We start from the raw sequence: 26,437 nt of genomic DNA, 5'->3' as shown, positions 1-26,437 counted from the left end.
TCAATGGCAGCTTTGATTCTCCTCTAAACTTGGAAAAGCTGATATCAGTCTTCCAGGTTCAGCAGAAGAGAGACCTGCTACTCAGCACTTAGTTCATTATAAACTACTTGTCAGATGGCTTTCCCTTTAGCTCAATAATTCTCATCATTTCTCACTGAACACAATAAGATGAAAAAAAATCAGCATGGACAGAGCAATATGCCATAAAGTCAAGTAAAGTGATGGGAACATCTTTCGTACCCTGAAAAAGAAGTTGCAGCTACTTTCAAAGATTCCTGAGTACTATTGTGTAATATTTAAAGGGAAAAAGTCTCCTACCCAATACTTTTGTCTCAAATGTCTTATTTAAAGAAGAATAGTATCTTCACTTGCAAATGTTGAGTGTTTTTATAAACTCAGTTCATGCCTGATATGTGCCCACAAGTGAGAGATGAAAGCAATGTTACACTTTTGCCATTAGTGAAATGGATCCATCTAAACAAAACACAGTCCCTGTCAGAATTGATTGCATGACATAAGAATCCAATTTTTGAAAAATAGTGTATTTTCTTTCCAAATGCTAACTAATGAGAACCTAGGTCCTTGGCCTCATTAGTGCTAAGATTTCTAAGCTATAACCTGGCTCAATATTGCTAACAGCAATGACAGCCTGTGAAAAATTGGAGGGGAAAGGTGAGCTTTCCCATGTTGTAAATAGTATCTGAGTGATGAGTTTTAGTATTGCATGTGTACTTTGCATTAGACAAACATCAAGGAAAATTCATTAGTCTAGTTAACTTGATTCCAAATAGGTGTAATGAATGTCAGCACAGGAGGTTTTTTTTTCTGCTAAGGAGAATAATGTTTTGGGAATTTGGAGAGCATTTTAATTTTCCTTCTTTCTAACTGACCAGTCTCTTGTTTTCCTGCATTTCAGCCTTCTCAAGTTTAACCTCTTTCCCTTGACCTTCCAATATTAATAAAGAGAGAAAATAGTAAAGATGCTTATAGATTACGTAACTCCACAAATAAAAATATCACTAAACAATGTGTGGGCTAGCTACATAGATAACTCTCTTCCTCTTCTCTCCCTTTTCTGGTACTTAGGATTCAACCCAGAGCCTCACACATGCTAGGCAAGTGCTTTACCTCATGAGGCATGCCCTGATCCCTTTTTTTTGTGTTTTGTTTCTGAGATAGGTTCTTTCTAACTTTGGCTGGGATGGCCTCAAACTTGTGATCTTACTGTCTCTGCCTCCTGAGAAGCTGGAATTACAAGTGTGCACTCCCATACCCTATTAGATATCTCTTAAGAGATAGGCTTGTCTTTGACCTCTTTCCTGAGGTTTTCAGGGACTGCTTGCAATCACACCAAACCCAGAAATTAAAACAGGACCTGGAGTTTCAGACCTGGAGTTCCCTCAGGAAACTAGCTCCTATTCCCAAGAATCCATTTTCTTATAGTGATAACTCTATGCTTCCAGATTCCTCTTTTGAATAGATTGAACCACCTTTCAAGGTTCCCCACAGTTCACCATTCTTTTTTATTTCTTGCCATTCTTTCCCTTGTGCTATCCTTTAGCCCCCTGCCCTGTGGATGTACCATGCAAATTTCTTGCCCTGGGTTTTGCTAATGCTAGAGCATCAGCCCCCACATCGTCTCACCCATCTCAGTCCTAACAAAGCACCAGTTCAGTGACCTCAGATACACATCAATTGGAATTTCTATGAAACTATTTCTTTTGTAATCATCCACACATATTTTTGTACATGATTTCACAGTATCTTATGTCTCTTCTGTTCTATCCTTTACAGTATGTGTACATTATCATGCTGTCCACTTTTAGAAAGTTTTTAAATTGAAACCTTCACATATTGTCTGCATCAAATAATAGATGATCTATGAATATTTAACAAGACAGCTTGGAACAATTAAGGGAGATTATCTCACTTGGTGTGTCTTTTTTGTTGTTGTTTTTCAATTCTTATGTTTTGTTTTCATTGCCAAGTTTAAAATGAGACTCAGAGGTGAATTGTTTTATTGAAAAACATACAAAGCTGGACTCTACCTAAAGTCCTTGGTCTATTTACTGTTATATTTTTTGTAAAACATGGACTTATTGAAATATAACTCACCATAAAATCTGTCCTTTTAAAATGCACAATTAAATGATCTCTAGTATACTCATAGAGATGTATAACTATCATGACAAGCTGTTTTTAGTACGTTTTTATCATACATCAGTTGACAGTCACCATCTTCCCCATTCCTAACTAGACAACCATTAGACTAATTTCTGTCTCTGTGGATTTGAGTATTTTGTCCACTTCCTATAAATGGAATCATAAAATACGTGGTCATATTTCACTTGCTGAAATATTTTCAAGATTTCATTCATTTGTAGCATGGATCAATTCTTCATTCTTTTTGATTGCTGAATAACCTATTGTGGAACTCATTTTGCTTATCCATTCTTCAGATGGTGTGCATTGTTTTTAGTTTTGGCTATTATAAACAATGCTGGCCTGAATTTTCATGTACAACTTCTTGTGCAAACTTATATGTTTATTTCTTCTGGGTAGATATGCAAGAGCAGGATTGCTGAGGAATAAGATAAATTTTCTTTGAGGAACTGTCAATGTGTTTTTCAAAACTATTGCACCATTTAAGTTCTCACCAGTTGTGTGAGGGTTCCAATATCTCTCTACACATTTGTCAGTACTTGCTATTACTTGTCTTTGTTGTTATACTCATCCTAGGTGTGAAGCGATATGTATCTCATTATAGTTTTTATTTTTATTTCTCTAATGGTTGGTGATATCACCATCTTCTACACACTTTTTTTAAAAACCATCCTTTTTTCCTTGCTTGACTGATTGTGTATTAAAGTTATTTCAATACTTTAAAACAAATATTTCTCCCAAGAATCACAAAACTGTCATTTTGAAAGGAATGTTTAAATGCTGCTTCTTTTATTTGCATTATTATTCATACTCTTCAATTAGATTACCTTAGCTAAATTATAAATTTATTTTCATCCATAACTCATTATCCTTACTGAGAAACTATAATTATTGACATACCTGTCTGCATAGCTTTCTCATATGAAACTTGCAGACTGTATTAAAATTCTGACCATTTTTTTTCTTATTTTATTATTTGTGTTATTTTTATTTTATGGCACTGGGAATTAAATTCAGGGCCTCTCACATTTTAGACCCATATTCCAGCATGAGGCATGCCCCAACATTTTGTTTCTATTTTGGTTTTTAGATAAAGTCTTGCTAACTTTGCTCAGGCTTTTCTCCAACTTGCAAACCTCTTACTTCTGCCTCCCAAACAATTGGGATTATTGGGGTGTGATACCAAACCAGGCTCATTTTTTTCTTATTCTACATTAGACACTTAACTAAAATTTGTCATTTTATCATGAACTTGTAATCTTGCATTTTAAGGTATATTCAATGTTGCTAACGTGGAACAGATAACACTTTAGCATTGGGACTCACTGAGTTGAGGTGACATAGTTCAAACACATTTAGCTCTCTGAGTAGCAGATTTCCAAAATGTAAAATATAATATAATTCAAAACTGGCATAGATTGGTTATATCTAAAGAAGATTCTTTTATAACTACAGATATAATTATTTTACATTCATAGAAAAGTAAGCAATTCAAAGCACTCAAAGATTTCCCAGCATAAGTACCTTTAGTGCAAACTTGTTACTTTGGGGATAACTCAGTTGCTCCATTGTGTCTGTAATATTTAATTTGCACTTGAACATGGGTAGCAAAAATGAGTTTGTAGAACGTCTCTGAGGTAAATTTAGTTAAAAACAAGATTAGTATTAAGTGTTTTTCTGGCTTTCTTTCAGAAAGATATTTTTTCTTCATGTGAGAGGGTCATTCCTTCTGTACCCTGAAACATCCTGATTTTTACAGATTTGTCAAAAAATTTAGCACTTCAAATTAAGCTAAATCTGATTGGCAAACACTTTTGTAAATAGAGCATGTAATAAATATGCCAAGCTTAAGTTAGACACACATAGATTTGAGAAAAAAGAAAAACATCTTCTTTTACCATTAATAAAATTTTAAGTCAAAAGAATTATCACAATTTTAGGTGCATTATATAAAATTAAGTATTTTTCTTCTTTTCACCCAGGAAAATTTTAAGCTATAAAATGCTTTCTTACATATTCAATAAGCTCTTCTCAAGAATGTGTCTAATCAAGATTTCCCAGCCTTCAATTTTCTCATTTGCAATGCCACTCTCATTCTTCCTTTCTTCCTTCCCTTTGTTATCTGGCCTTAATAAAATGACAAGATTCATATCTCTGTCCAGTTGCTGAGCTCTCCTAAGTTTAAATGGCAATGTTTTTTATAAGGAATTGTGAGGCTCTCACATTGATTTCAGGAAGCCTTGCTCCTTTTCTGTCCTCTCTCAGTCTTAATGATGACAACCTGAACAGGGTGAGGGGCACAGGTGCTGCCACTGTGTGTCAGCCAAAGAGCAGAGAACCTGTGAGCCAGCAGACAGGAGCTGCGGGAAATGAGGATGGAAGATGAGCTGGGGAACCAGAGTTCCTACAATCACCTTTGGAATACAAGGCAATTGCTCTTTAGAGAGAATACTCTCCAGGTCATTTCTACTAGAGATGTGTTTTTACAGGGAAGAATATAACCTATTAGAAAATAAATGGAAAGGCATCTCAGAGGCAAGTTTTGCTCACTTTATGTTTCACAACAGAAATATCTGATTTCTTATTATCCTTACAGAGGTGTGTGGGTGCATGTGCACATTGATTATTGTTTAGTTTGGTCAGTTTGATGATCTCTTCCTGCATTTTTCATTTATTTGTTATAAAATAATAAACTATGGTTTTATTTAAAATATAAGGTTTTAATCTTCATTGCACTTTCACAACAAAAATATATTAATTATTCTTGCATTTGCCAAGTTAAAAGAGGTTGCATGCTGGTGTCAGTAATGTTCTAGTTTATACCCAAACCCAGTTCTCCTTGAGCACAAATCCATCACTCTATTCAGCCTGGGAATGAATGCTAGGGGGAGGAACAAGTAGTTCTGTAAATTGTAATAGACAACCTCATTCTAGCAAGGTAGAAGTGTAAAAGATGGGAACAAAATCCCCGAAGTTTTATTTGCTTTTCCATTTCTTAAAACAGATGCAACATATCTATAGTTTGGACACTTGCTTCAAAAGGGTGCTGCCCGTAAGATTTTGCATCAAGAATGCTTTTTCAAACATTTTAGGGGATTTGAGAGACCTTTTTTAGTTGTTCTAAGATACTTTGTTGATGGCAGTTTGAATGTTTTAACTGTTTTTTTTTTAAATATTGAATGCTTCACTAATTTGCATGTCATCCTTGTGTAGAGGCCATGCCTAAGCTTCTCTGTATCGTTCCAATTTGTTTTTAGTATATGTGCTGCCGAAGCGAGCACTGAATGTTTTAACTTTAATAAAGGACTGTTTACTTGAAGATTTTTGTTTTTCTTTGCTTTTATATTTGGATAAAGTTTTGAATATTTTTACATAAGGAAAGCAGAGTATTTAATATCTTAAGAACATAATTTTGTGAGCTTAGTTATATTGTCTCAATCCTAGAATTTATATCTATCTTCTAATTAAAATGCCTGCGTTAGAGGCTTGTTTAAAGAGATGTCTGTCAACCTGCTTCCTAGGATTCAGATACTGGGTGTCTTTACCTTACAATGATTAGAAGACAGAATCTTAAAATGAAAGACTCCCTACTTCTTATAATTTTGTCTTATATCTAATATTGCAGAAAATGTAATTACCCAAATAAGGCAGTTTGGTACCAATTATTAGACCTTAGGAATTATTTTAAGATTCTAGCCCCTATAGATGTGAACTCTGCAAATGTATCCAAACTTCGTCACATTTTCAGCATAGTGCTAAGGTTTCACTCATAATTTCCACTGATTATTGGGCTGGTGGAGTGGTACAAGTAGTAAAGCACCTGCCTAGCAAGTGTGAGGCCCTGAGTTCAAACCCCAGTACTGCCAAAAATAAATAAATAAATAATTGCCACTGATTGTTAAGGAAAAGCTCGTCAGGGTGTTGTTTCTAGTAAAAGCAAAGATCTATATGGTGGTAACTCTGTGCCAGGTACTGTTATAAGTGCACTAAATTATAAGTACATTACATTTAATTCTCAATAGCTCATGAAGTAGACCATTTTATTGTCAAGGAAATTGAGGCAAAAAATGAGAATAATGGCTCAGTGAATCACAGCTGTTATCTACCAAAGTTCAGTGCTGAATCAGGCAGTTGGGACTAGAAATTTTGTTGCTTTAAAGATGATTAAACTTGTATATCTCCCGCATTTAACGCTGGAGTATTTTGTTTAATACTCATGAGCGCTCGTTTGTGTACAATATAGGAAAGTACTATTTAATTGATTTTTTTCTAAGCAGTGTCTCATCATCCATACAGGTGGGATATCTAAAGGTTATTTCTAATTATGCCACTATCTAATGAGTAAAAGGAACCACAAGTGATAGTTGTCTATTACTGTATTAAAAGTTACTGCAAGCCAAGGCACTGGTGCCTCATGCCTGTAATCCTAGCTACTCAGGAGGCAGAGATCAGAAGGATCATGGTTCAAGGCTAGCCTAAGCAAATAGTTCACAAGACCCTATCTCAAAATTACTCATCACAACAAAGGGGCTGGCAGAGTGGCTCAAAGTGTGGGCCCTGAGTGCAAGCCCCAGTACTACAAAGAAAAAAAAATACTGGAAAACTTGTTGGCTTAAGGCAACAAATACTTATTGTCTCCCCAGTTTCAGTGAGTCTGGAATACAGGAAACAGTGCACCCGGGGCTAAGAATTTCTCACAAGTCTGCTATGGAGGTGAAGTTATCTCTGGTCTTATTTCCAGGCTTGGCAGGGGAAGATCTTCCTCAGAGTTCACACACATGGTTGTTGACAGTCCCCAGGTAATCTGACTGCTGACCAAATATGAGTCCCTCAATACATGGACCTCTTCATAGGCAGTTCTCGGGGCAAGACAAGACAATTCATGATCAAGGCCGCAATATTTTTATGTTTTTTCTAACCATCACTCTTGCTATATCCTGTTCACTAGAAGCAAATTAGTAGGCAAAGCTCAGACTCTAGGGAATGGGATTATACAAGAATGTAATACTAATTGGTAAGGTTCACTGTGCACCATCTTTGAGGCTGTTTACCAGTTTTTCTTCCCTTGTCAGCCTAAGTTAGTATCACTTGAAGTAGAAAGGGATCATTGAATCTATTATCTCCTTGCCTGCTTTTATAGCTAAAGAATGTGGAGGTTATTTTCTACTTACAGCATTTTTTAAAGAAAAGGACATTTGTGTACCCTCTATTAACTTCACACCAATTTTTCTCCATGCTGTGTTGTAATAAGATGTTTTAATTACATCTTTTCTGCTTCAGAATAACTGGTCCTTTATTTCAAGGCCAGGGATTTGGTATTTTGGCAAAATTGACTGGTTAATTTATTTAAACAAGTGGTTAATTCAGGCAAGCAACTGACTTCACTTATCTGAATCCTTTCAGTACAGGCTTGTGTACCTAAATTAGTCAGATGGAGTATTCATTTAGCTTTAGGTCAGAAAATTTCTAAGTAGAATGAATATTCCCCAACATATACTCCTGATCAAATTAAGGGGACATACATGTGCGTACCGCATGACATTACAGTAAATGACAGCCTGTGTACACAATGGTAGTTCCATAAGATTATACCACTTAATTTAAATTGTCTAAAGACACTCTGTGACACTTGCACAATAATGAAACCAAATACATCTTTCAGAATACATCTTTGTCATTAAACACGGGGTTAATTTTTAAAATTCAAGGAATATGGGAGGTTAGGAATTATATTTTAATATAATTTTATGTTTTATTGGATGTCATTCTCATCAGAAAAGGAAATAATGTTTTGAGAGATTTTCCTTCTCAAGAAACTATCAATTGCCATTTTTTCCCCAGAATGTTCTTCCAAAATGAATGCATGCATCTGTCTCCCAGCTATCATTACAAAATGGTTCTGATTTGTAGGATAAATTAACAATTGATCTATTTATAATGAGTTTGTTCATATTTTAGGTTATTTTACTTTCTAATAGAAGTCATTCATTCACCTGCTTAGTTATTCATTTATTTAATGTTTATTGAGTGTTTACTGTGGACCAAATACAATTATAAGCACTGTAATGTAACTTTATATGTTCTTCAAAGTATCATTATAAGTGTGCTTAGCACTTTACACTAAATTGAGGTGGCATTTTTTATTTCTTAATATTTTAATTAGAAAACAGGCTTAAATAACTATATTATCCTTTTAATGTTTCAGAAAATCTTCTCCTTTTTAAGAGCATTTAAATATCAATGACAATTGATATATGATTCCCTATAAATGAAGCTCCATATGGAGATAAATAAAATGCTCAACATACATATATAGAGAAATATAAATTAACCTAGTGGGAAAAGAAACCCAATACTGAATGGACCCAAACCTTGATTATGAGTCGGCAGCAAATAATGAAAGGGGGTAATGATGCATTACTAAATGGAAATAATTTAGCTTGATTATTCCTGCATTTTGAACAGCAGCAAGATCAACCACATGCAGACAAATGGTACATAGTTGAGAAATAAATGTAGTGTGATGTTGTACTTTTAAGATATTATAATCATATTTAGTCCAACAGAGGCAAAAGCCTGGGCTCTTATGAATAATAATCACCTTGTGATCTTGTTATCATAAAATAAAATTATAGCTGAGTCTCAGACTTTTCTTCTGCTACTGAAATAACCTTTTTGTGCTCTTACATTGGTGGTTGCTATGGTTCTTTGTACATGAAATATCTAGTCTGAGTCATCATGATTTTATATATTTATATATAATCAGGTAGGATTAGGAAATTATGAACTGGGTTAAAACTTAAAGAACATATATCACCAACACACTTTTGAACAAACACATTATTCAATTACTAGTCCTTTGATCAGGAAAAATATTTGGTATTGAGTTCCACTTTAAAATCAAATATTACATTTTGTGGTGTTGCCTGATAGCTATTCACAAATATGTTCAAGGTTTGTTTCATTATATTGAGTTTCCATGCCATTGAAAATATTGTGCTTCTATGCATTGCATCTTTTTAAGCCATGCTTTATCTCCTTTATCATATCACTTTCTGCCACATTCTTTACTCCAATACAAATCTTTTCAAATGAGCAGCACTTCAGGGCTCACTCAACTTGTCCACACATCACATAGGTGGCCCCAATACATCTTTGAGGCACAGATGTACACTCCACACCATGGAGAAGCAGCTTCTTTCCACTGATAGTATTGTGCAGGAAAGAGAAATCAATAGGGCCCCAGGCAAGCCTGAGGAAAAGAGTTAATTAAGGAATGTGAAAAGAGAACCATCATTGGCAGCAGCAAGATAAATTTAAAAGGAATTTTTCCTCCTGTACTTAAAACAAAAATGAGGATGGAAGACTGGGAGAAAACAAAAAAAAATGTGCTCTACTTTTTCAAAAGACACTATCATACATTTCTTTCATTTTAAAATAAATTACAGACATATACATTGATATTTTAAAGTTGAAATCCCTTTATAATTTAGTGAAAATGATGCATGAAAGGGCTGTTATTGATTCTACGGAAGAGTCATATAACATGCTACATCAATCTTGTATTGTGTTCAGGTACTAACTTTCAAGCTTGTGATTGTTTTTTCCAGCATCTCATCATCAAGCTATAATTCTACCTCTTCAAGTTCTCTTTTCATCCTGTTGGAAACAAACTCACTATGGTGAACAATGTTATTTTTGTAAAGGTTTTAAGTGGAATCAGTTGCAATATGCTGTCATTACATATGATTCTAGGAAGGAAGTAATTGTGCAGAACAATGGAAACATCACACAGTTGGCCTCTGTTCTTTGTCAAGGGTCTCATGACTCAAGTTAGACTGGATGGAGATTATGTGTGGTAACAGAAGACATGGAGGTATTCAAAGTGCTACTGATACTGACTGTAACCTTTAAGTAAAGACTAAGAAACTGAGGCATGTCTAATTGTAGAGAAAAATACGTAGCACCTAGTCTATTCATTTTAAAGAAACTATATATTAATGGGTTGTTAGGTGGAACAGATTTGGTTTTCTGTTTCTTTCTAGCAGACCAATTAAGCTTCAGGGCAAATCAAGTGGTAATTAAGTATTTGCACATCTTTGGAACATAGTCTATTTCATGGTAGAGATGAGCCAGTAGGAGAATCTCATAGTTTTCTTGGAGAGCAATTAGGGTATTCTCTGTTCTAATACTTTTGGTTTGGTCTTGACTTGTTGCAAGCAATGAGGGGATCACATTGTTCTACTTTTGTCCTCATTTTCTTGTTTGCTTATCTGCCTCTTCAGTTTTGAGACAGAGCTTCACTTCATGGCACAGACTGTCCTGGAACTTACTTGGAGCCCAGGCTTTCCTCCAATTCACAATTCTTTTGCCTCATCTTCCTCTCCCAAGTGCTAGAATTACAGGTGTACATCACCACACCCAACTTCTCATTTTTTACAGCTTCTGACATTTTAGTCATATCTCAGGATCTTTGCAGCTGTTGCTTGTTCAGCTTAGAACAATTTTCCTCCAAAACTGCAAGTGTCCACCTCCATCTTATTATTCAGGTCTCAAGCAACATGAAGATCATTTCTTTAGAAAGACCTTATCCTACTTCCTAGTTACAGCAGCATTGCCCCTGCTTTACCCATTACTCTTAATTGTATTACCTCAATCTATCTTTTTTACACCACTGATCAATACTTATATTCTCTTTTATATCAAATGACATATTTGTCTTCCTACACCTAAATGTAAACCCCTTGAGAAAAAGACCGTCTTAGTATCCTTTATGTTCAACAGAGTAGAGAAGTGGGTCAATTGGGTGAATTAATACACACCTGTCTCCATAGTCTATGATTTGTTGCTACAGCAGTATTTGCTTTAATACATTTGTATACATAGTCAGGTTCACTAAGATACTGAAAGGGAGCTATTACCTCTAAGTAGGAATTTTGGGTAAGGCAAAGATCAGAGGATGCTTTAAACAGGATGTGACACTTGAACTACTATTAAAGAAGGAACAGGAGTTGTGGAGAAGAAAAATTTTCCAGGTATGGGGAAACTGTTAACAAAAACATATAAGATAATGAAACAGCAAGAGCATTTGTGGCATCTATGTGAGGGAAGCTGATGAGAAGGAAGATATAGGATTGAATAGTAATTTTGGTAAATTTTACAAAGAGCCTTGGAGGCCAGAGTGACATGGTTCAGTGGTTTTCTATGGTCACAGGTGTCACTGCAAGTTTATAGAAGATTAGATGAATATATCCCTAAAATTACTTTGGATTTTCAGAAGCATAACATTCTCAGTCAAATTAGACATAATTACTTTGAAAACCCAGTTTAATTCTTAGTCATATTGTAGATGATATTGTTTCCTGATTTTATTTAGAAACTAGGAATCTGGATTGCTGTTTGCTTTTAACAACAAACTATGTACACCCTTGTTAGTCCACGTTTGATCTCTTGGCCTGCAAAGGAGCATCAGCCTCACATAAGGTTCCATTTGAAACACAGTCTCAGGTTTCACATTAGTCCATGTGAAGGCACATCTACTTTAACAAGATTCGCTTCATGACTCTTGTGTACCTAACAATGTGTGAAGGCCTGATCCCAAGACCATTGCATCTTGGGTAGGTTGCACAGAAAAAGACAAAAGAGAAATGTTTCGATTGCAACTCCCAAATCTTTTCCTTCAGCTATAAAACCCAAGTGCACTGAAAAATTTTAATTGCCAATCGCTGCCAATAAACATAATTAGTATTTTGTAGCTAGAGTGCACACTCAGGATAATAAGGAATCACAAAGTAAAAGAGAGGTCTCAACTTTGCAGAATAGTGAAATTGGTTGAGGACCTGATTGTCTTCCTACCTAAGCAGATAAAATACACATTTAAAAAACTATTAGTGAACAATATAAATCCACCTATAGTCAAGTGTTGGATTCTCAGTTTAGGCTATCCCTTTTCTGTCAGTCCTCAAAAGTTAAAGATTACTTTTCAGTGGAGTTAGAGCAGATTTGTTTTTATTTATTTATTTTTCTCAGACACTGCAATTACTAGAAATTTGTACTGATGTTTGGAAAATTCAGTCGACTATTCGATCTTCCATATAATCGGACTAGATTATAGAATTATAAATGTGTCATAGGGAAAGAATTATCTTGTCTTTAATTGGCTTTAAACTGGTAGTCATTTTAATGAACACTTACTGTGTTGTCTCTTTTTAGTTCTTTGTGTTACAGGGCACCACAGAAAAATTTGAACAAAAAGCCTTTTACCATATGTATATGTATTTGGAGCCAAGTATAAACATGGCTTCTTTGGGAAGTTGGTTATGACAATACAACAAGCAGCAACTCACTTAAAAATGTCAAACTGTAGTAGTGAATGTGTCTTATTTAACTTCTTGTGGGTTTTGCTGTTCAAGTAGGCAGACTTTTGCTAGAGCTCAGGTCTTAATGGATATGTGGATCACCAAATGTTATTAACCTTAATTTTGGTAAATAATTGCAACAATTTCAAGTTATAATAGCTTTCCTCTCTTAGTGTTACATCTATAATGCAAATGAAGATACTTTTTCAGAAGTTAAAGCATATTTTCTTAAGAATTACCCATCATTTTCAAGCCTTTCGTAAAATGTCTTTCAAAAATTAAAAATATGACTCCCATATAAATACAAAATGAACATATCAAAGATTTTATTCATCTTATAATTAACAGTATAACTCAGAAAATGGCAAGGCTGGTATTTATGAGCACTTTAATTAAAAACAATTTTGAATAAGATTGCTAGGATAGTTATAAAATTGGTTACTGTCCATTAGGGCAATAAACTATAAACTTTGACATTTTCTTCTCAGTGTAAGAGAAATTATTTGCATTTCTCCTGGACAGAAAAATCTACCTGGTTACCTGTATCTTCAATAAGTAGGAGGGTTTTTGTTTAGTTTTTTGTTTTTGTTTGTTTTTTGATGGGACTGAATTTTGAAATTAGGGCTTTGAGCTTGCAATGCAAGTGCTTTATCATGTGAGCCACACCTTCAGTCCATTTTGCTCTCATCATTTTTGGAAATGGGATCTTTTGAACCATTTGCCCACGCTGACCTTGAACTGTAATACTCCTGATCTCAGTCTCCCATGTAGCTACAACTCCAGGCATGAGCCACCAGTGCTAAGCTAAATGGGAGGTTTTTAATCAACAAAAAGGAATGAATTTTTAAAAGAATATTCTCCTAGATAATTAATTGACCTTTATATAAATCTGTTAAATTCTTCATGAAAAAAAATCCTGTGCCTTTTTTCTTATTTCTAAATTTTAAGTATTTTTTCAAATCATTACCTGTCATTATTTTCTTTTGCCTGCCGAGTCAAAAAATAATAATTTGGTTCTGAATTCCCTGGAAAATAAGAGAACATCAAATTACTCTAAAATGTCCTCTTTCTGTCAGTTACCTTTTCATTTTAGGGCAATCCAAATGCCATGTGATCTCATAAAATGATGAACCAACTACAGTTTGTTGATGTGACACAAGCCATGTGTTTGGAGCTGAACCAGTGTGATGACAATGTGGATAGAAAGAAAGGCATAAGACTTCAATGTACCTACAAAATAAAACCACAGGAATCATGTCTGATTGAGTGCAAAGAAGCCTGGAAAAAGAAAGAACAAAAAATTATAGGACTGCACTAAGGAAAAGTATGATTTTTTAGGGACATAATTGTGCTTTTTTATAATGAATCCAAAGAGTGCTAGTTCTTTATTTATTTCAACCAAATATCCTCTATCATATATAGCACTTCAGTTCTCAAATCCTTGGTAGATAATTTACCAGGGTTATTCTTTTGTCTTTTCTTAATCATAAGCCTGATAATCTTCAGATGAAATCTGCTTGTATACATCCTGTGAAATACTGAACACAACCTCTGACATTTAGCAGAATGCTCTGAGGATTTAGCCATCTTACTTCTATTTTGTAGAAAGTTATTCAAATTTAGGACACCTAAAGGCTAAAAGTAAAAATTTAAAGACAATTGAAAGAAATATGAAACTGATCAATTGACTCAGCTATATATCCCTTCAGAATCTGGCACTATCTGTTACAGTATGCTGCTATAGTATAACTTGAAAACAAATAAAGAATACCTTTTTTTTTTAGAGTACCGGGAATTGAACTCGGGATTTTGCACTTGCCAGGCAAGCACTTTATTACTTAAGCCACACACACAACCTTTTTATGTTTTTAGTTAGTTTGTTTTTTTTTTTATTTTTATTAGTACATATTAATTGTACAAGGGGGGTTCTTTGTGACATTTAAATATGTGCTTACAATGTATCTTAATTAGACTTACCCTCTATATCATTTTTCCTCATCACCTCTCCCCACTTCTTAGAACAATTTCAACAAGTTTCATTGTTCTATTTTCATCACCCATATTCATCCACCTTCACCCTCTCCATTTACCTTCCCCAGTCCTACTCTTAACTTACGCTCATATAGGACGTGTTTTACCTTTCTGTCCTTCATTTTTTAAGTGTATATTGATTGTTACAGGGTGTTTCACCTTGGTATTTCACATGTGTATATATCATACTTTAATCAGTTTTATCCCCTCTATCACTTACTCTTTCTATTCTGTTCTCCTCTTATTCACCAGCTCTGAATGCATTTTGTTATACTATCTTCATACACAGATGCAATGTGTTTCAATATTATTCAGTTTCTAGCGTTGTCTTTTCCTCTCTTGTATCCTCTTAGTCTCCTCCAAAAAACTAGTGTGAAAAAGCATGATCTCTAATGCTATGTGTCTAAGGCACCAATGAGACATTGAGTTTAAGGTGTTAAGAAGGCAGTTAGAGGTTTTATTATGGGACATGGGTCAGTATTGGAAGAAGGGCTATACATTTAGTAGTGTCAATTGATAAAATTGTTTATAAAACAGTCACCTAAAAAGGGTATCCTAAAAACAAACTCAACTGAATCAGTGCTAGATAATAGAGAAAGAAGAGGCAGTAAAAAACAGATAAATGGATTGGAATATGGCAATCTGTGCAATCAAATTAGTTTAAAATTGTAAACAAAATTAAATAAAATTCTTTCAACACACATTCACAATGAGTATAATTTCCCAAAGATTAATATTGCATGCTTATTTTTAAATTACCACAAACACTACTTTAGGTATTTCAGAACCTCTTATAAATCCAAGAGATCATTAGAATAGAAATGTAACAGATAAATCTGTGTTCTTTTAAAAGAAGAGCTAACCAAGACCTGGGAGATTTAGGAAACAAAGGTAAAAACTGAATTTGAGGAATACAGATGGCCATGAAGTCAAACAGCACTCAGTCTTTTGGGGATTTGGACAATGTCTGTCTGAATTTCAAGTACTCAGAGTGGATTTGGCTAAGCTGTATGTACTGTTTGAAGTGGCACTTTGGAGTCCTGGAAACTCTAGGTGAATCATTCTACCACTTACATTTCAGTGCAATGACAACCTGAGCCACTGAAAAACTTACTGTCCAATTTACATGTCAGCAGTGAACATGAGCCAGAAATAGAATCGGAAGCCTATTTGCCGTTGGGCCCTGGCACACACTCTGAGACTCCCAGTCGGTCATCTCCTTCATCCCTCACTGTGTTCCATTTGCTTTGTCTTAGGGGTGATCAAGGGTGATACTGTGTTCCTTGTTATTCTGTACAATCACCACATTTGCTTGCCAAATGCAAGCACGACCTGGGTATTCACCCAGCACTGTCGATTTTACTATAGCTTCAGCATTCCAATAGTTGACATGACAGCAGATGTAATTTTAACAAAATTAGAAAATCTTGTGAAATGGTTTTGTCTCATTCAATTTCTGACAAAGATGTTAAAGAATTGTTTCCTTGCCCTCTCATATCCTCCTTTCCCTTGAAGTCTTGATGATACAGGGGAGCAGAAAATTAGTGAGCTAGTCTTCCAGTGAAATATTTTCTCAAGTGGTCCTTTGATCATTTGGAGAAACAAACCCTCCACTCTACAGAAAATCCCTCCTCTACAGTGTCTCAGCACACATTGCAGACCATCACCTTCACTGCCAGTGGGACTTCGAGCTCTTTGCTTAATACACTGTAAAGCAACCAGCTCTCATAGCCCACGTGATGGCACTTTTCTGTTGCTGAAATTCCCATGAGAGAGAGAGAGAGAGAGAGAGAGAGAGAGAGAGAGAGAGAGAAGGGGTATAGCTCAGTAGAGCACTTGTTTAGTATGTGCAAGACCCTGGGTTGGATACTCTGCCCTGCAAAAAAAAAAAAAAAAAGGCAGTTGTCTGTCAGATATGGTGGCACCTGCTTGAAATCCTAGCATTGGGGAAGCTGAGGCAGGAAGGTGTAGCTCTTGAGGAACACCATAGCACATTTAAGGCCAGCCTGGCATGTATGATAAGACCCTAACTCTAGAAAAAATTGAGAGAGAATTGCATGTTTCAGATTTGTTTCTGTAATATTTTTGGTTTTTTTCAGAAATAATAATGACTCTGGGTTATTTTTGTGATTAGATATTCTATAGTTACATAAATCAGTAAGGCTGCAATAGGTATTTTCTTTTGGTTTTCCTTTAAATGAACGGTGAATAATAAGAACTTTTCTTAAGTATACTTATTTTAATAAATAACAAAAATTTAAGTATATTCAAAGCAATATGACTGAACATATAATGTATTATATTGTAATATCTGAATAAAAACACAAAGATGGAGATGTTTGGCATGATATGTATTAAAATGCATGAATAATTATCCTCATGGATCTTTTAGTCATGTATCGTGAGTTTTATCAGCCTAGGATGTGGGTAAAATTGTTGTTTTCATTTCCCATAAAAGACTAGAATTTTCCTTTATATCAGTGAAAATTTTCTTTCAGATGGCACTAATACAGATTTTTGAGAATAAGATTCTCTTAGCAAATTTCTGTATGTGGTTCTTAGATGTGGGAAATATGCAATTAGCTCCTCATATCATCTGCATGTATTCTATATAGAATTATCAGCCTTACTACAAAGGGTTCTCTTACAATTGGTCACTCCCTTGGTTGACACAGGATTAATATTTGCTGCTTCTGCATTAGTGTGGTGGAGATAAAACAGGTTCTCTTTCTTGTTTTGCCTCCTTTCTTCTCTATGTCTTGATTTATACTCTGAAGAGTTCAGACTAAGTAAGGAGTGAAGACCAATCTATTAGACTGAACCATTTGGAGATCAGAACCTGTTGATTATTGGCCACTTTCTATCATTTAGCCTAAGAGGTCAATAATTTCTTAATTTTATATTAAATATTTATGTGTATTTATGTAGAGAACAAGTAGCTATGTGCAAACTCTTTCTTTTGCAGAATATCCCTTCAGAAGAACCTGAGATACCAGCAAAATTTTGTGTTCTTTTGGATGAGTAGTGGCCATTCTGAGGGATTCTCAGAATCCCAAACTCCCACAATCTCATAAAAGATAAGGCTTTAAATTGTTTACCCTATGGTGCAGTTTGTGGTCATCACTGTGTTATTAAAAACATCATTTACAACTCTTAAATGTAGCTACAAAGCAATATTATTTTCCAGAGACTTTCAGTATTTAATACTTGCTTATAGTCTTAGATGCTTTGCAAATAACAGACTTAAATAATTACTCACTGCTTTCACTATAAATTTGATTTACCATGCCGTTCTTCCAATGTTCTACTAGAACATATGATTAACTAAAAGAGCAGCACAAACAAAAATACATTGCATAACTATCTGAGTTTAGTCTTTCCTTCTATAAATATTTTGATTGCTAGGTGTACAGAAAATAAAATGTCGAACCTGACAAAAGCCCCCAAGGACCTTGCAATCAATTTTAACATACTAAGATCTAAACTTGTTCCATTCTAACTTCTGGTCTTGTGACCTTTCACTGGCAAACTAACTTTATATTTCTTTTTGATAAGTCATGAGCAAAGAGGAGACTAGATCATAAAAGCCAGTTTTAAACATTCAAGAATTTTGCCAGACTGTTGTTAAACTATTGGTGGAAGTATTAACCCCATAGAAATTGACAGATGAAACCTACTGTGAATTTTTTATGTCTAAGAGCTGATTTAACATCACACTATCAAAATGATGCGACTTACAGAAGAATTCTCAGAAAGCATTATTTCCTAATAGTATGCATATGATTTATTAAAAACCCAAACTAGAACTCTGAAACATTGTTAACAATGAGCTGGAGTCAAAGAGAAAAAGAGAAAGACAGAGAGAGAGAAAGAGAGAGAGAGAGAGAGAGAGAGAGAGAGAGAAAGAGAAAGAGGGGTAGAGAGAGAGAGAGAGAAGTTGAAAAACTGTGACTTAAATAAAATGACTTAAAAATGAAAACAAACACACTCTGTTCAAATAGTTGGTGCAATTTTTCCTTACCAGCCTCTTTAGTAATGCTGGTTAATTCACCAGGAGAAAGAAGTGGTTTTATTCACCACTGACAACAAATTACATTTTAATGAACATTGTCATATGTGAATCGTACAAGAAACCTGTGAGGTTATTATATTCCAGTTGTTTGTTCTTGTTTTTTATTTTGTTTCTTTGTGTGCTATTTTTTAATTCTCAGTTTAAAAACAAGGTTAAAAGCACAAATATGGCACACTGATTAACACTGATGGATCCCAAGTCACCATGGTTCAACTTACAAGTTTTTTCTTTAGGGTGGTCAGAAAGCAACACAGATTCAGTATCAATCACACTTTTCATATGTTGAATTTTGATCTTTTCCCAGGCTAGCAATATGCAGTAGGATACTCTCCCATTTAGCCATGCAACATCATCATTTTAGGTGGGAAGCAACCAGTACTTAACATACTATTTTGCTAAGGAGTGATGTTCAGTAGCTGGGGAACATTAAGTGACATTTTCCCGTTAGATTGGGTTTAGTAGGTTATAACCCCATTGGAAATTGATGAGCATGTGTAAATGAGCTGGGACTGAAACTTCATCTGCCACACAGTTGCCTAGATAGAGCACCTGTAGAGTAGGACCAAAGATTTGTGTGTCTTAACCCTTGACACATCTTTATCCAGATAAGCTAACACACCTTAAAGAGGCAAGAAATATTCATTAACGTTTTGTATAATCCTCATCCAAATAAACAAGAACTATTTGCCTTAATGTCTCATTTGCAAAATAACAACACCAAAGGAAACTACATTTTAAAAAGTTACTTAATATCTTTGGAGCTTATTATACTGATGTGTTATATAAATGTGAAACATTAGGGTTTCTGAACATCTCTTCATGTTGTTCTTATTATCTCTCATTTAAAGTCTAAATTTTAAAATACTTATGTATTTTTGGGTGAAAAACAAAAAAGTGAAACTAGGGAATCTGTTTTTATTTCTAAGTTAAGATATAAAATGTACAGACAATAATACTCAGCCTCATGTTATTGAATATGTGCAAGGAGCAAAAGGAACTTCCAATTAAACAAATGCCACTGTGTACAAAATTTAAAGGGCTGCACAGAATGACTCTCCATTAATCCTAAAAAAAAGTAAATCGATGCATGCAGAATGTTCATTGATGACTTTTGGTCATTCCCTTTCTTGTTTATTTTCAATGGCTGTACTCACCAGGTCTTGAAATGACTCACCAATGAACAAAAAATAATAAATAAGGGGTGCAAAAGAAGGAATCAGTACTTTAGCACTCACCTAATTGTTACAAAGAGAGTGTTTTTGTAAGTGGTCTGCAGGTAACTTGGAAATGAGGAAATACTTTTTTATTCACTCATCTCAATACTTCATGTGAATCATAAACCTTACACCAAATAGAATAGCATCAAGCCAGAATTCGTGAGTACGATAAATCCTGAGTTGAAAGTGTAGGTGGAGGATTGGCTTTGACATGACAACCTGGGATAGATAAGACAGATTTAACTATTTGGTTATAACAAGTGTATTCTGTTGTATTCCAGGGGAAAACAACTATTATTCTTTTGTTCTTTTTCCTCTTTTCCCTCCCTCTCTCTTTTCCTTTCTTTTATGATAACTTTAGGCTTGGAGTCTTAAATTAAAACATAGGAAAAGGAAGGAAATGTTACTGATTTGCTCCATATTTGAAAGATGTTTCAAAAGCAAAGACAACAAATATATGCAAATCAAAGTTAATAGTAGAATGTCAAAAGATAGCTGTAGAGTTATATTTATCCCATTGTTGTTCTAGACTTCCTTCAAACCACAACAAAGAAACTGAAATGTGTTGAACTTTTGGAATTCTACCAAAAGGAAATTTAAGCCATAGACCAGTATTATATTTCTAAATAATCAGTGTGTCTGCAAATGTACATATATTCTGTCTGCAATCTTACCACAATAAGCAAAAAGCATGTGTCTTGAATGCTACTTGCTTGTCATTTATGAGGAAGAACTTTTCATGAACTCTACCATGAGTGTGTCAATGCTGACTATATCAATCCACTTTGCTTCATGAACATTCAGCTTAGTAACTTCACAACCATTGATCCCCTCTGCCCATGCCTTCCTCCTACTGAGCACTGTGGACTCCATTCTTGCCTATTCCTTCCCTCCCTCCTCAATACATGCCTACTTCTACTCCAGTGAGCTGGGGCATCACCAGGGAGAAGTTATGGAAAACCATAATTGAAGTTAGGCTGGAATTTGTTTCATTTGAATGTAGGTAGTAAGTCTCTCCCCTTTCATTTTTTTCTTCAAAATTTTCTTAGACTTCTTAAGAACTATCATCTTTTCTACCTATCATTGATTTATTTCTTCATTGCACATGTGAACCAAAATTATGCCCCAATAATGTCTTATAAGTGTCACAGTAATTAAGATGTTGGTGAAAAAAAGTACTGTGATTCCAAGTGAACTTTGATTAAGTAGGAAACCAGTTGCATTAAAATTTTTATTTATCAATACATTCAACAGCCATTAATTGAATGTAGGCTAAGTTTTAGGTATTGTTGTTTTTGTAGTTCTTTTCATTCTTTTTCTTCAAACTTTTGTTAGACTCCTTAAGAGCTATCATTCCTCTCAAACTCCTTAAGAGCTATCATTCCTCCTGTCATTCATTTACTTCTTTCCTTACTGCATGTCAGTCAGTCAGACCTGAATAATGTTTTCTAAGTGTCAATATGTTGGTAATAAGAAAAAGGAAAATATTATACTTTGAAGTGAAATTTGATTAAAGAAAGTAGCAGTTCCATTGAAATTTTTATTTATCAGTGTGTGCAACAACTGTACATTGGGAATGTACTCTGAAGTAGATATTGTTGACACTAATAACTCTATGATAATAGACAGCACGAAAATTCAAAAGTTTAAATTCTAGGGAGATAAAAATCAAACAAATGAATTATGAACATGAACTGTGAAGAAATGTGCATAGCCTATGAACACATTGCATATAATCTCATTTAGTTTTCTTTGGCTTACAGAAGTAAATAAATCAGCATATAAAAAATTACTTTCTGAGACATTACATAATTTTATGTCCAGTTTAACTATTTATTTGCATTAGTACTTCACCATTCTCTACCTTACATCCTCAACACCCTATTAAAAAAATACCCTGTATAGGCAAGGACCACATTTTCACTCTAGTTTTGTTACAGACAAATCATTAAAAGGAGTTGGAGGCTCCAAGAATTTCCAGTTGATTTTATTATTGTTCTTTAAACAACTTAATTATTTGTAGATGCTTTGGCCCCTATTTGCTTTCTAAGTTTTATCAAAGGAAGCACCTGAAGCAATGGAATGGACTTGCTGCTCTGTATACATCTTCTGGATTCGAGATTTAACTCAGTCATCTTCAAACATTTGTGGGTACCATGTGCACAGAGCATCACATTCACAGTAGGAGATAAAAACAGATTGGATTCAAATCCTTCTAGAATGTATACACACATGTAGATGTATGCCACTTTACAAAAACATTTAAAATTTCTTTAAATAAAATCTATACTCAGAGTCTTTGGTACATACACACACGCATACACACAAGCACATGAGAGAAGAGTGAAAAATAGCAGTTGTTGAGAATTTGAAGTCAAGTCTGTATTCTTAGCAGTTATCTTTCCTCACTTCAACCCCTCCCCCAACCCCAGCCCTAGGCAATATCTAATCTACTTTGTGTTTCTCCACATTTGCCTATGCTGCATATTTTGCCTAAATGGGATTTTACACTTTATGAGTTTTGTGTAAGTAGCTTCTGTCAATTGGCATGTTTTCAAAGTTCACCCACATTGTAGCATGTATGACAACTCTATTCCTTTTTATGCTTAAATGCTATTTCATTACACGGATATATTCCATTTTGATTTCCCATTCTTCAGATGCTGGACATTTGAGATGTTTCCACTTTTTGTTCATTATGAATAATGCTGCCATAAACATTTTTTATGAATTTGTGGAATTACACTTTCAGTTATTTCAGTGTCCACTTTTAGGAAGGAATTTCTGGATCATACTTAATTTTTTATTTAACCTTTTGAATAATTGCTAGAGTGTTTTCAAAGAAGCTACTACAACTTACATTCCTTCCACCAACTGAGTATGAAGATTGTAATTTTCATACATCCTTTTAAATGTTATTATTATTTGTCTTTTTTATTGTAACCATCCTGGTGGTTGGGAAGTGGTATGTCAGATTTTTCTAATTTTGTATGTTTGAAAACTTTAACAAAATGAAAACTTGAAAAAAAGTATCAAATTCTTTGAATATATTGAAAGCAGTCATTTGCACAAACATTTTATTTATCAGAAAACAGAACATAATTTTTCATAGAAAGTGCCTTAATCAGTTTTGAGATCCTCAATCCTTAAAATATTCTGTAATATCATACTGTAGAAAACTGAGTAGAATTGTTGTTTTTCAAGTTTGGAATAATATAGATGTAATCCTAATTTGCTATGAACACTCTTTCAGAAGTTCAGACACATAGTAGTTTGCATATCAAGATGCTTTGATACTAAGACCCAGTTTTAAGGTATGTTAGTTAATTCATGTTCTCTTTTAGAGAAACTGGTGGTGACAACTGTTTAGATTCTTACGCTTACAAAATAACCCACAATATCATTTGAGAATGACTATTAACTACTCTGGCACATTCAGGATAAAGAATCAATAAACATTTTTAAATTTTCTTTTATTTATTTATTTATTTTACTATCTTATAAATATTTTATTGTTGTGCTGTGTGGGGGTACTTGTGGCGTTTACAAAAGTTCTTACAATATATCAAAATATCAGACTTGAATTCACCTCCTCCCCTATTCTACTTTATCCTCCCCTCCCCCCCATTCCTGGCACAGTTTCAACAGTTCTCATTTTTCCATTTACATACATGTGTACACGGTATTTGCACCATATTCACCCTCCCACACCCTTCCCCCACCTCCTCCCCCTCCCACTGGTACCAACTGCCCTAGGCAGGACCTGTTCTGCCCTCCTGTTCTTTCTAAGACATGAATATTTAATTAAGTAGATTAGAAATGGGGCTCTATTCTTACCTATTGTTACCTAGGCCTTCTTCACAATGCCTAATTTTCTGATTGACAGTGGTATATCCTTGTACATCTTCCAAGATAATGGCAGGTTAGTTAGATTAAAATGATCATTGGGTAGCTTCTCTCCACCATGGTACATACTTGAAGGAAAATGCATTGACAGCACTTAAAATAAAAACTCTTTTAAAAATATTTTATTGAATTGACATTAATCTAAGTTTCAATTGACTTGTCATTTTAGAATTTATTTTTCTCTTTATAATCTAATGGTTCTCCTGCTGACACCATTTTAAGTAATCAGCCATAATGCAATCAGTAATTAAAATTATAGATGACTACAGGTGCTACTAATTGTTAATCAATTAGATATGTAATGATTCCATATCTAATTAAAATGATTGAAGTATTGATACTTGCCCATATTCTTTTCAAAAGTAAGCTACCACTTACTGTTCCTAAAATGGACTTAGTTTTTGAGAATTACTTTCAATTATTCTGTAGGTCAACTCTATGAACTTTAGTGGGACATGTGCCAAATATTTCTTCATATAAAAATAAAATTGGTACAGTTGATCAGAATTATCTGATTGGCTATTGAATGAGTTTGTGGATTTTAGTTGTTTTATTTGCATGTTAATGGGGAACATTCTCCAGATGGTTTTATAGGTCCTGAGTATCTGGACTTGGCAAATTCATTAATAGGAATGTAATAGTCATTGAACCCTGTAACACCCTGTTTTGCCAGGAAGCTATGGTTGGTATCACTGTCAACCTGCTGATCAGCCTTCATAGACAGTGGTTAGTTCACATATTTATAGAAATTTGGCAGTCAAAATGTCTGCATGACAAAAAGACTTGATGTTTACTCTATTTGAAAAGTCATTGTTGAAATTTACAAGACAAGCTCAAGTTTAGAAAGAAATATTATGCCTACACAACCACAACTAAAAATGATTTGATACTTTACAATTATTAAATCAAAGGACTATTTAATGAAGTAGATTAGAAATGGGGCTCTATTCTTACCTAAGGCAACTTAGTAAGAATAAGCTACCTTTGATAATATTATTTGCATTTTGTGATTTGTCAAATGATGCCAATTTTAATCTAGAGGTATAAATTCTGATATAAATCCAGAATTTATTTTTTAAAAAAGAGACCAAAGTACAGTGTGCCTAGTCAGCATAATGGTTTTAATTAAGGCCACAGCATCATTGAATCTAGCACTATAAAGCATCATGTCCTTCAAGCAAAGTGTTTTAAGTGAATATGACTCTGTTTGAGTGCCATGCCTAGAACATAGCAGGCACCCAAGATGCCTAATAAAAAATATGAATAAAGCAAGAATGCAAATCCTACCAAGGTTTGCATTGGACATTAATTCAAAGAGAATCAGTCATTAATAATCCAAAAGAGTTTTCTTTTGTTTATTTTTTACAATTTAAAATAAGCAATGTAAGCCAGACATGGGAGTCTGCGACCTATAATTCCAGTACTAGGGAGAATGAAGCAGGAGAATTGGAAGTTACAGGCCAACCTAGGCTATACAGTGAGTTTGAGGCAAGCCTAGGCTATATTGTAAAACCCTTTCTCAAAAAATAAATAAATAGCACTAATAAAAAGATTAAATCAGCAATAAAAATCTTTTTGGTGGTACTAGGGTTTGCACTCAGGGCTTTGTGTTTGCAAGGTAGGCTCTCTTATCACTTGAGCCATGGCCTCAATCACTTTTCGCTCCTGTCGTTTGAGAGATAGGGTCTCACTTTTTGCCTACTCTGGTCTAGACTACCACCTTTTTGTTGTATGCTTCCCACCACTGAGATGACAGACCCTTGCCACTAAACCCTGCTTTTGGTTGAGATGGGTGACTCATGAACTTTTTGTCTAGGCTGGCCTCTAACTAACTGTAAACCTCCCAATCTCAACCTCTGAAGGAGTTAAGATTATAATCAGGAGCCACTGGCACCTGTGTTGTCATACAGTTTTAAGGTCACTGATCTTATAAGTGTCCGTGATGGTTTCACGTGTAACAAGTACAGAAACCTTTTCTGTTGGCTACCAAAACTTTGGAAAAAAATACACCTTTGAAAATTTTACTGGAAGCATCCTCTTATTTAAAAATAGAGAATGTGCTTAGACATGTTTATTTGAGGAGAGGGGTTATGAAAAATCTGAGCACAAATCATTTTCATCTGGAGTATTTGATATGGAAAATGTAAGGACAGGTATTTTATTATGCTATGTAGTTGCACAGTATGTCATTTATGAAAACATTGTATATGACATTGTTTTTAATCCAACAACTCTATTGGCTCCTGGGTATTTATGGTCTGGATATAGGTGTACATAGTAAATTATGCTATGAGCTGTCTTCTGGCATTACCTGAAGATAGAAATTGGAGAGGACAATTCCATTTACTTCATCCTTAGTAGGGGTATTTGTCAAAATGTCTCAAATCTTCATTTCTTATACAACAGTACTACAAAACACTTGTGATTCTGAAAGCAGCCAGTTGTTAATATGAGTTATGTGAATCTGACCTATAATCTTACCTGACATTTGAAACTCAAATATTTTCTCTTATTTCTCCAACACAATTAAAATATTTAGTCTCACTTCATTTTATGAGACATAAATAGCTATGTAAGTACTCTGTAATTACTGTACATTGTAACAAATGACCTCATAAATACATTGTAATGTCCCATGTAATTACATGGTAAATCCTGTCTTTGAGATGGCTGCTCTGAGATTGAAAGCC

General features: G+C 34.4%; 1 protein-coding gene and 1 pseudogene across 2 annotated transcripts in view; one reads left to right on the top strand and one right to left on the bottom strand.

The window, feature by feature from the left end:
* Dcc (DCC netrin 1 receptor) overlaps nucleotides 1-26,437 on the top strand; it is a 1,132,969-nt gene that overhangs the window by 875,205 nt on the left and 231,327 nt on the right. The gene's annotated exons all lie outside the window — the stretch shown is intronic.
* On the bottom strand, nucleotides 5,332-5,444 carry LOC141422836 (U6 spliceosomal RNA; annotated as a pseudogene).

This window comes from Castor canadensis, chromosome 4 (genome assembly GCF_047511655.1).
Source record: "Castor canadensis chromosome 4, mCasCan1.hap1v2, whole genome shotgun sequence".
Taxonomy (NCBI): Eukaryota; Metazoa; Chordata; class Mammalia; order Rodentia; family Castoridae; genus Castor; species Castor canadensis.
Note: the sequence above shows the minus strand (reverse complement) of the source record. Positions and strands in the feature narration are given on the sequence as shown.